This window comes from Protopterus annectens, chromosome 2.part0 (genome assembly GCF_019279795.1).
Source record: "Protopterus annectens isolate FY-2018-M chromosome 2.part0, PAN1.0, whole genome shotgun sequence".
Taxonomy (NCBI): domain Eukaryota; kingdom Metazoa; phylum Chordata; order Ceratodontiformes; family Protopteridae; genus Protopterus; species Protopterus annectens.
In genome coordinates, this window is record NC_056728.1 from 1,109,331,327 (window position 1) to 1,109,343,513 (window position 12,187).

Sequence of the window (12,187 nt, forward strand, 5' to 3'; positions counted from 1 at the left end):
ACTTCCATGCTTTATGTTTCTTTTCTTCAGAATTAATCAGCTTTATTTTTTACCTAGATGCAATAACAATTTTAAAACAAATAGTCTTAGCTCACATAGGTTCAGAATATCACAAAATAGACTATATTATGCATTGAAAGCATGCACACTTTGTTTAAGTAAATATGTTTAAAAGTTTATAATACCTGTGATTTATACCTTCCAGAAAACAAATATTTCAGAATTATGTTACTGGTTATATCAATTTAACTGTCAAACATGTACTTTTTGTAGTTCATCCGAAATAATAAGAAGGAAAGAATGTATTTTTATTGTGGAATGTGTATGATTCATATGAGGAACCACAAAAAGATGTGACGGCATAAAAATTCATCCTGCTGGGATCTCTACACTTATATACCCAGTAAATAATCAGAACACAGAACTGTGGTAGCTAGATAGGGAAGGGGCATCTATGTTTTTACATCTAAATATTATGCTTTTTGTAAACTATGCTTGAGATACTCGGATGACATTTTTGTGTTATGGGATGGTCCAGAGGAAGAAATTAATCCCTTTATTGATTACTCAAATAATGCTACATTTTTTTTAAATTTACACACAATGTTGAAAAACATTGTATTAATTATTTGGATATGTGCATCACCAGTTCTGATAATGGTTTTAAATCCAAGATTCACAGGAAGCCAAGATTCAGCAATTCCTAATTACATTTCAAAAGCTTTCACCCCTTTTCTTTTAAAAAGAGTTTGATTAAGCGACGATGCATTAGAATACCAAGGATGTCACCTTATTTTGATTAAGTCAAGGACAAGTTGGAAATGCTTGGTAAAATGTTGCTGGATAGGGGTACCCTCTTAACCTTACTCAAGATGTTATGGTAGAGATTTTAGATGAATGAGGGAACAAATATAAACACCTCCTAGGAGTGGGTCTAAAGGTAACCAGCAATAAGCAGAAGGATGATTGGAATGATGAACTTGATGAGAGGTCTGTACCTTTAGAAAGGGTTTCAGTTAATGAACACAATGAGTGGTCTCATCAGGTCAAATGCATAGTTTACAACAACTGGAATACATTTAAAACAAACTCTCATACTTACAATATTTTAGGTACAATTCCTAGTTTTGTTTTTAAAAAAGCCCTCAATGTCAAACCACTTTTGGAGAGATTTGGGCATTCTAAGGAAAAACTGCCACCAAATTAAACTCATTATGAGGTTAAAAAGAATGAGACTTTGAAATGCGGTTCTTGCAAACAATGTCCTTATATTTTTGAATTATATAGTGTAAAACTTGATAACAGTTTGGCTTCAATGGTATCTCTGAAAAAGGTAACTATCTTTATTCAGGATTAGTATATCTGGCTATCTGCTCAAATTATCCCAGGTTTTACTTGGTGAAAACTGAGTGAATGTTGAGGGGAAATTTGATTTACGAACATTTGACTATATGGAATGTTTCCAGTTACATATGTTACATGTTGAATTTTTCTTTCCTAGCATTTTCCTTTCAGTCTCTTGTTCTCATTAGAGATAATACATAATTATTGACCATGGAATGGGTAAGGCTAATCTAACAGTAACTGGGATAGGTTAATTCGAACACCAAGAGTGAAATTAGCTAGGCTTAAAATGGCCCACAAGGGCAGCTAGCCTGGAACTTACCTATGAACCTACAAACCTATAAATGCAGTTTACTTTTGGAAAGTAATGATGCTAACATTTGCAGTCTGCTGGTAAGAATTCAGAAAATGCACTCTCTGTTTTAGATTACATAACTGACATCATCAGAGGCAAATGTCTGCGTCAGGCAAAGTTTTTGATTTTATGGGCAGATAGTTTTCTTTCTGCTTACTTCTATTTAATTTTTACAGCCATGTGGTACATATAATTGCACAGGCATGAGTGCATATTTGACCTTGCTAATAGCCACAAACCATTATTTTATACAGAGGTCGCTTTCCTATTCTGAACTTGAGTGTGGGTCAACAAGACTTCTTCCCCTGGAAAGTCGCTTTCTAGGAAAGTAAGTTCTCTCTTTCCTGGCTGTGCTTCAGAGTTAGCCTGTAGACAAAATATATGTGTGTATGTGTGTGTGTGTGTGTGTGTGTGTGTGTGTGTGTGTGTGTGTGTGTGTGTGTGTATAGATTTACCTTCAAAATGCCGAATGCCATAATATCTAATGTTCATTTGGTTGAAAAATAAAGTACAGTTGTGTACCTACCATAAATGTAGATGTTCGAGTGTATTCACTGTTGCAGTCATTACACTTGGGTTATCCTGCTGACAGGTGACCCACAGTTGGCCCGAGTTCCAAAGTCTTGGTCTGGCGTCAGTTGCTGTCACCTCTTCCCTGACGTCAGTGCGCCAGGGGTATAAAAGTTGCAACCGACGCCATTTTCTTCAGTTTTTCTTGCCCCAGATGTCAGGAAGGCTGGAAAGATAAAATTATGCCAAAAAACATGCATATATTACTATAAACATTTCCTTCATCTACAAGCAAATACACCACATAGGTAGTATAAAGATGAGAAGTACAGAAAAGTTCCAGCAATGAAAAAAGGGGGATGATGGGTGGGTAACCTGGACTGCAACAGTGAATACACTCGAACATCTACATTTATGGTAGGTACACAACTGTACTATGTTCATCGTGTTTCACTGTTGCAGTCATTATACTTGGGTAGAATCCCAAAGCTGATGTTGGGTGGCTGTGTCTAAATTGGATTTGGAGAGGCTACCAAGCATTGCAGAACTGCAGTGGCAAAGCCCACTCTAGATTTAGAGTAGAGAGGTAAGTGGTAGTGCTTGGTGAAAGTGTGCACTGAGCTCCAGGTTGCAGCTTCTAAAATGTCTTTGGTTGGTGCTCCTCTGAGGAAAGCTGCTGAAGTGGCTCCTGCTCTGGTAGAATGAGGCCTAATGCCCTTAGGCACTGATTTGACATGTTGTGCATAACAGAAGCGGATGCAGTGTCCTATCCATTTAGAGATTGTCTGCTTTGTAATAGGCTTTCCTTGTGATCCTGCAGCATATGCTACAAACAGTTGCTCAGTTTTTCTGAAAGCTTTTGTTTTGTCCAAGTAGAATCGTAGCTGTCTGTGTATATCCAAAGCATGCAGAAGTCTCTCCCCTTTATTCTGGGGATTTGGGTAAAACGTAGGTAAATGGATGGCTTGGTTTAAGGCCACACTGGAGACCACTTTTGGCATGAATGTTGGGTTTGTTCTAAGAGAAACCCTGTCCTGATGTAAAATGAGGAAAGGTTCCACAGCCATTAATGCCTGTAACTCTGAGACTCTTCTTGCTGAAGTTATTGCTAGGAGCATAGCTGTTTTCCATGAGAAGAATTTTAGATCAGCTGTGCTGGCTGGTTCGAAAGGAGGCAGTGTGAGTTTTTCTAAAACAAAATTGAGGTCCCAATTAGGTACTGGTGCTCCCTTGGGGGTCTTATATTTTTTGCCCCTCTGAGGTACTGTCGTAGTACAGGATGTGAAAAAATAGGAGGTTCCGTATTGTAGTGAGCTGAAATGGCAGAGGCATGGATTTTAATAGATAAGAAAGATAAGCCCTTGTCCATCACCTAAGTTAGGTATTGTAAAATCTGAGGTATATTAGGGACAAGTGGCTTGAGCCCTTGTGCCTGGTTCCAAGCACAGAATCTCTTCCATTTTTCTGCATAAGATTTCCTAGTGCTGGGCCTCCTGGCTTCTAAAATGACATCCATAACAGCTTTAGAGAGAGGTGCAGTCTGAGTGGCTACATTATCTGCCATGCTGCCAGGTTTAAGGTTCTGAGTTGACTGTGCAGAATCTGATTGTTTTGTTGTGTCAGAAGATGTGGAATTTGACGTAGAAGCCAAGCTGGGTCTTTAGATAAACTCTTTAGGAGTGGGTACCAGTGCTGGCGTGGTCAGTCTGGGGCAATCAGGATGATTTTTGGCCTTTCTTGTCTGACTTTTAGAAGCACCTTGGTAAGAAGAGGCATCGGAGGGAAGGTGTAGACTGTCAGGCCTTTCCAGCTGAATGATAGGGCATCCACTTTCCATGCTTGAGAGTGATAAGTTCTTGTGCAAAACTTCTGTATTTGGTAATTGTGAGGGGAGGCAAAAAGATCTATGTCTGGGCATCCCCATTTCCTCGTTATCATGCAGAACACTTATGGATTTAGCTTCCAGTCATGAGGATCCATGAGATTTCTGCTTAGTTCGTCTGCCAGTGTATTTTTTGTTCCTGGCAGGAATTGTGCCTGCAGATGTACTTGATAGGTCAGTGCTGTGTTCCACAAAGTCATGGCTTGTCTGCATAGGGGGTAGGAGTGTGTGCCCCCTTGCTTGTTTATGTACCACAGAATTGTGGTATTGTCTGTCTTTATCAATAGTTGTCCTGGGTGTATTAGGTCCTTGAAAGCTGTCAGGGCATTCTGTACAGCTAGCATCTCTTTTTGATTGATGTGAAGATGCATTTGTTCTTTGGGCCACGTGCCCTGAATACATTTTCCTGTCATATGTGCCCCCCCAGGCATAATCCGATGCATCTGTTGTTATTGTCTGTCTGGCAGTGGGTAAGGTGAAAGGCTGTCCCTTGTTGTGGTGACAGGCCTTGGACCACCATCGAAACTCCTGTTGTAGGCAGGGAATTAAAATTATGATTGTCTCCAGGCTGTGACAATGTTGAGTCCAAAAACTTTTTAGATACCATTGTAATTTCCTCATATGCATTTTTTGCAAATGGAATTAGTAGAATGCAGGATGCCATGAAGCCCAGGGTCTGCAGAATATTTCTTGCAGGGAGCTGGGATTTTGTTGCCATCATTTGAAAGTAATGAGTCAGTTGCCTTTGTTTGTCTGGCATGAGATAAGCCATCTGGGCAGTTGTATTTAAGCTTGCACCCAGGAATATTATCTCTTGAGAGGGGACTAGTTTTGATTTATTTTCATTTACTGTGTACCCTAGGCAAATTAGCAATCTTTTTACAAATGCCAGATGCTTTAGAAGAATGTCCTTGCTTGAATAAGGCAGTCGTCCAAGTAGGGATATATTTGAATTCCTTTTTGTCTGCAAAATGCAATTACTGGTGCCAGGCATTTTGTGAAGACCCTGGGCACAGTAGATAAGCCAAAGGGAAGTGCAGAGAATTGGTAATGCATTGAGCCTGCTATGAATCTGAGGTATCTTCTGCAAGATTGTCTGATTGGGACATGCAGGTATGCCTCCTTGAGGTCCAAAGTAACCAGCTAAGACTTCTTGCCCAGAATGGGTAGAGGTTGCTGTAGTGTTAACATTTTGAATTTTGGAACGTCCAGGAAAGTATTTAGGATTGACAGGTCCAGTATTGGTCTCCAGGCTTTGTCCTTTCCGGGCACTAAGAAAAGTCTTGAGTAAAATCCTTGTCCCTGTTTTTGCTGTGGAACTTTTTGAATAGCTCCCATGTCCATAAGAGCAGCAATCTGTTTTGTGCCTCTGCCCATTGGTTTTGTGGCAGGTCTGGCATACCTTTTGGTTTTGGAAGTGTGTGGAAGTGGAACCTGTAACCCTGAGAAACAATATTCAGTACCCATTGGTCCTGGGTGATCATGTGCCAATTTTTTGAGAAAAGTGCTAGCTTTCCCCCTAGGGGTGCTGTCAAAAGGTAAGTGCTTGGCATTTGTAGAGGGGAGTCTTTGGGACTGTTTCCTATAAGGTTGTGATTTGTCTTCCCCTCCTTTGGGGGCTGAAGCACCCCATTGTTTAGGTCTGTAGGAGCCTTGGGGCTGAGATCTGCCTCTTGGGCGTCTGTATCTGCCCCTTTGTGGCCTATCTGACACTGGAAAGGACCAATTTTTTGAAGGCCAGTTTCTACTAAATCTAGGTGGTTGAACCTGTAAGAAATCTTTCACTGTCTGCATTGACTTTGCTTTATCCTCCATTTTCTTTAACACCTCTTCTGCTTTAACACCAAACAAAGTATCATACTGTAATGGAGCATCCAATAATTTTACTTTATCATGGTCAGGTAAACTTTGTTCTTTCAACCAAGCATGTCTTCGATTAAAACAGAGCCTGTAGCTGCGGCTCTACAAGAAGCCTCTAATGAATAAAAAACACATTGCAGAGTATGCTTTCCCACTTGTTCAACTGCATACAATAAATCCTGCATTTCCTTACTGTCAGGACTTTCTGTATTTGAAACCATTTTGTTTTAACAATGACATGAGGTACTGTTGATATTTAAGCATGTGAAACTGGCAGTTTAAAGCTCTTATAGCTAAAGTAGCAGAAGTGTAAACTTTTTTCCCCCATCTGTCCAGAGCTCTGGAATCCCTTTTCGAGGGGACAGGATTTTTAGCAGTGGAAGCCTTAACCCCTTTAGGACCCTGAGAAATTGTTTCTGGCTCTGCAGTGGGGTTTTTGTAAAGAAATTTATGAGAGTCAGGGGACCCTGTAGTACCTGTCTGGCTTGACTGGTGCAGGGGGTAAAGAATCAGGAGACAGACTGGATTCATAAAAAACATCATCAACAATATCAAGCACAGGGGGGGATAGCCAGGGGCCTGTGCTGAGGCAATAAAAGGAAGTCTCTGAGCCTTTTCTTGGATTACGAACAATCCTGGCTCTCCCAGTGGAAATGCTCCCTCATGGTGTGCAGGGTTTCCCCAAAAGAAAAATCCTCAGGTGGAGAGGCTGAAGGTATGGATTCTTCTGCATCAGAGTCCTCATAGGGAGGGAGAGAATATCCCTGATCAGAAGAGGAAACATACACTGTTTATTGCACTTTAAGTTACTAATTGTTGCAAATTGTTTCTGTAGGCTACACACTAAAGTGTGCTGTGCTGAGGCAATAAAAGGAAGTCTCTGAGCCTTTTCTTGGATTCCGAACAATCCTGGCTCTCCCAGTGGAAATGCTCCCTCATGGTGTGCAGGGTTTCCCCAAAAGAAAAATCCTCAGGCGGAGAGGCTGAAGGTATGGATTCTTCTGCATCAGAGTCCTCATAGGGAGGGAGAGAATATCCCTGATCAGAAGAGGAAACATACACTGTTTATTGCACTTTAAGTTACTAATTGTTGCAAATTGTTTCTGTAGGCTACACACTAAAGTGATTTACAGCATTTATAGCATTTACTGTCTGTTTTTTTCCTTGTCTCTGTAATAAAACAAAAAAATATCTCTTGTTTTCCCGCCTTACTGAACTAGAGTAGTCCAGTTTCAGAGTTGCTGATCCCTGGGCTTTGTTTTTAGTTCCTGTTACTGATCCATTGCCTTATTAGGAAGGAGGGAAGTTTATTTGCTTACCAGTGGGAGTGGGAAGAACTGAGCGGCCTTTTTGTCTGATTTGGTGAAGTTTCAGCCAGAAACTAGTAGACCATTGGTCGTTTTGGGCCAATTCCTAGCTCCCTTCAGCCCCCTGCTATAAAACACACTAAACGCTAAAGTAGTTTGATTAGTGTGAGTTACCACTGTTGCACACAAGAGCAGCGGTTAAACAAGGTTAAACTATTTGGGCCATCTAAATTCCACTCTTCCAATTTTCCCTTAGAACTACCTTCCTCGAGCTGTACTGCTGATCTAACCAGCATATCCTATAACTGAAAAGTTCATCTCTACTTGATTCACAAGTAGACTATTCTCTATCTGTAAAGCCTAGCACTTACTCCTACAGTACTTGCACCTTGATAAAGCACTCTTATTATAGATAGTACCCCACCAGCCTAAAACCCACTTCCCCCGGTGTCCGTTGAAAGTCTCTTTATCTACTACTTCTAGTATGTCGAGGGATCAGTTGCTAGTGTCCTCTCCAGCTCAACTGGTGAACCTGGGAATATTGAGGCAATGTTACAATTGCCTCATGTACACAGACAATCCTCTCCTTCTCCCACAAAACACAAATACATGCGAGATGCAACTATACGGCCAAACTGGAGGCTGAGCTCTCTCAACATAGGACTGGCAAGACCAGACAGGAGGAGAAGGTAACCACACACAATACATACCCAGTCACACATGGTACCATCACAACTTCAAATCATACACATACTCACACAAAGACATACTGGAGGCTCTGATCAAAATTTACCAAAACAGCAGAGGCCACCAAAGCAGACACCCAAACAACTACCACCTCACGACCCAACACATGCAACACATAGACCACACAGTCAGAGTGTCAAACAGTCACAGCCCTTAAGGCCAAACAAAATGCCAGACACACTTGTCATTGGTGATTCCATAGTCAGACATACTGACGTCCCGCTCACCAGACTGAGTAAAGAGAAGGTCACAGTAAGCTGCCTGTCGGGCACTAGAATCCGCCACATAACGCAAGCACTCAGGTCTCTCAACAGCAGGTAGACTCAGTCATTGTCCACGCTGGTGTCAACGACCTGAGGGACTACATGAAAAGGGACATCGAGGAGCTCTCTGATTATGTAGCCCAGGCAGGTATGACCCTGACCTTGAGCAGTATCCTACCTTCACCTAGAATGATGCCACAATACAGTGATAAGATGATCAGCTTTAATAATTGGCTTAAATTCTGGTGTCATTCAAAGGGATCAATGTCTGTCTGCCTGGGATGACATGCTGGACAAGCCACGCTGCGGGATGGCTTGCACCTGTCACCCTGGGCTTCCGGATATTGGCAAAGGCTCTTGCCACCCCATAGTGCCTTTTTAGGCAAGGCTCAAATTCTAAACCTACCACCCTAGAACACCAAAAAGGAAAAAACTAAGGGTAATGCTGCTCAATGCCAGAAGTCTCAATCTCAAGATGCACGAGGCCCTTCTCAATATGGAGAACATCGATGTCTGTGCTGTGACAGAAACCTGGTTCAACCCTCCTGAGAGCACCCCAGCACTAACAGGTTTCACCTGACATCATGCGTCCGGCCCCAAAATCCGGACAACACCAAGAAAGGAGGGGTGTCCATATTCATAAAGGACACCCACACCTCAAGGTAACGCACAATGCATCGGAGACCATCCAGGTGCAATTAACCATAGGCAAGACTGCTCTGCAATTTGTAGCATCTTACAGGCCACCCTCTCAAACTCAGGAACCTCACATGGCCTTCCTGAAAACATTGGAGGGGATAAATGTATCTCCAAACACCATCATACTAGGTGACTTCAACTACCCTAATATAGACTGGGAACACTACTCAAGCCCGAACACTCTAACCCAAAGATTCCTGGAGTTCATAAACTCAAATGCCATGGAACAACTAGTCACCATCCCCACAAGAGGAGAAAACATACTTGATCTCATCATCACGAACATGGGATCAAAATGTTCAACACCGGAAGTATACCCCTCACTAGTGAGATCAGATCATAAACTAATCTCGCTGGAGGTCCTCATCCCGCCCCCACCTGAAACAAAAAAGACCACAGTGAAAAACTTCTCAAAAGCCGATTTCACACTTCTAAAAGCTAGTGTGGTCTCCTTTAAGGCCCCTGAGCCAGTGGTAAACATTACTCAAACCGCTGAATCACTTACAAATGCCTTCTACCAGCACCTACAGGACTGCATGGATCAGGCAATCCCAAACAAAACTAAGACTCTCTGTACCAAAGGCAAGCATCCAGTCTGGTGGACCCCAGCCATAAACAAGCTCTACAACAAAAGGAGGAAGCTACTACAAGACAGAGCAAAATCCTTGAAAGGTAAGACACCTTTGATCATTATAAGTAAAAACTAAGAGCTCTCATAAAATCATCCAAGGCAAATTTTGAGAGAAAAATCGCCAAGGACTCTAAAGAGAATCATAAGGCCTTCTTTAGCTATGTTAGAAACCTAGGAGGAAACTCCCAGATATGCTCAGAATTAGTTCAAAATGATGTGAAAATTACTGAACCTACACACATTGCCAACATACTGGCTGACAGGTTCAGTGCAAACGTCTCCCAAAAGGAGAGATATCTATTCCAGAGGATTGTAGCCCCCAAACATCTCCAACGCCCAGGTGAGAACTGCCCTCACTAAGGCAAAAACACAGCATCCATGGGACGGATGGTGTCCCCGGCTGTGTGCTTCACGAACTCAACGAGGAATTAAACCCACAGTTAGGACAGCTGTTTAATCTTAGCCTCACCTCAGGATATGTACCCAAGGAGTGGCACTGTGGTCCCACTTCATAAGGGCGGTGCCTCCACAGACCCTGGAAATTACCGCCCCATTAGCTTGACAAGCCTTATCTGCAAAGCCATGGAGAGGATCATAATGGAACTCATAAATAAAGACATAGGAACTTGCAGACTTTGGATCCAACCCAGTTTGGCTTTGTCAAAGGCAGATCCTGCCTCTTAAACTTGGTTGACTTTTTCGAGACTGTCACCAAGGCCATTGATGAGGGAAGGCAGTCCATACAGCCTACCTCGACCTGGCAAAGGCCTTCGACACAATACCCCACTCAGGTATCATCGAAAAACTCATCAGCTTGAATGTAAACCCATACATCACAAGATGGGTTGCAAACTGGCTAAGTGACAGAACCCACAGGGTCAGAGTTGCTGGAGCCATGTCAGACTCAAAGCCTGTCACAAGTGGTGTCCCACAGGGCTCAGTCCTGGCTCCACTCTTGTTCGGCATCTACTTTTCTGAAGTACAAGCAAACACAGGAGGGTTATGGCTGACAAAGTTTGCAGATGACTGCAAACTGGGTGCCATAGTCGAAAACGCATCTGACACAGATATCCTCCAGAAGGGCCTCACAGAAACGGATAACTGGTGCCAGAGCCATGGCCTGAAGTTAAACGCCAAAAAATGCATAGTCATACCCTTCGGGAAAAACAAGGTTACCCCTAGCTACCATATAGATGGCAATCCACTGAGCACAGAAAAAGTAATCAGGGATCTGGGGACCCAGGTTGACAGTAGCCTTTTGTTTGACACTCATGTTGCTAAAGTAGTTAGGAAAACCTTCTATATCGCCCACCTGATCATGAAGGGATTCACATCTAGATCAAGGGAGGTCATCGTCCCCCTGTACTCATCACTCATTAGACCTATGATTGAGTACAATGCCCCGTTCGGAATGTATCTGACCAGACACCTGCTGCAGCTTGAAAGGCCCCAAAAGTTCCTCACCAAAAGGATAAAGGGTCTCAAAAATATGTCTTATGCTGCCCGACTGAAAGAACTCCAGCTCTATTCAGTCTCATACCGCTTGCTCAGAGGTGACCTGTGCCTGACATATAAGGCCATGTCAAACCCAGATTTGATGAATATGCTTCACCTCAAAAATCTAGATCCCTCAGAACCACAAGGGCGGAGACTTAAACCTTGACACGGTTATAAATAGAACGTGCTGGAGGGACAGATTCATCACCCAGAGACTCCTATGCTGTGGAACAAAATCCCGGTACATGTGAGGCAGAGCACCTCTCTGGCCTTGTTCAAGAGGAATCTTGACCAATGGATGGGAGATTGCAGATATACCCCAGGGATTACTTCAGTGTCACTGCTTGACAGAGGCACAGCAAAATGATAGGCATAGTTTTTATTCAAACTAAAGGGGTGGCGAAAGCCACATAACTATGGGCTAGGCTTATAAATGCCCTTGGGCAGATAGCCTAGTATGAACCTATGAACCTATGAACCTATGAATGGAAACCTGGTCAGAGAAATCATAGTCAGTGTCTTGCCTAGGCCTTTTGTCAGGAGGGGGATGGGAACCCCTGATTAAAGTAATTAGGTCTTCGGCCATTTTAAGCATCTGTTTCTTTGGCATGGATGACTGTTCTGGAGAATGCTGTACTTGTTTCCTTGTCTTTAATGGTGTTTTTGACTTTGTCTTTGCTGCTGTAGTGGGCTTAATTGTAAGCTGTGAAGGTCTGAAAATACCCTCAGAAGCCAATGCCTGCTCAGCGGCTCCAGACCCATCTGAGGGAATAGTTTCCATAGGCCCAATACATTGAGTTTCCACAGGCCTCGGTGTCTCCACATGGCTGTCGGTTATGGCCTGTGGCTCTTATGTATCTGGTGTCAGGGGCTGCGAAAGCGCCTCACTGAGAACCGGTGAACCGGCGACTGGCCTAGAAGAGGCTTTATCATTGGTTTTGGACCTTGGATGCCTGTCCTTTTCTTTGTCTTTGTGTTTTTTTATAAACTCCGGTCGTCGGTTGTTCCGATGGCATTATGTAATTAAACCTTTGGCCAAAATAACGTAAAGCAAAATCAAACCGACATTTAGTAGTGCATTTATTGAATCTG

The 12,187-nt window shown here is 42.8% G+C and overlaps 1 protein-coding gene across 1 annotated transcript in view; it reads right to left on the reverse strand.

Annotated features, from left to right (window-relative positions):
* TET2 (tet methylcytosine dioxygenase 2) overlaps positions 1-12,187 on the reverse strand; it is a 285,218-nt gene that overhangs the window by 268,830 nt on the left and 4,201 nt on the right. The gene's annotated exons all lie outside the window — the stretch shown is intronic.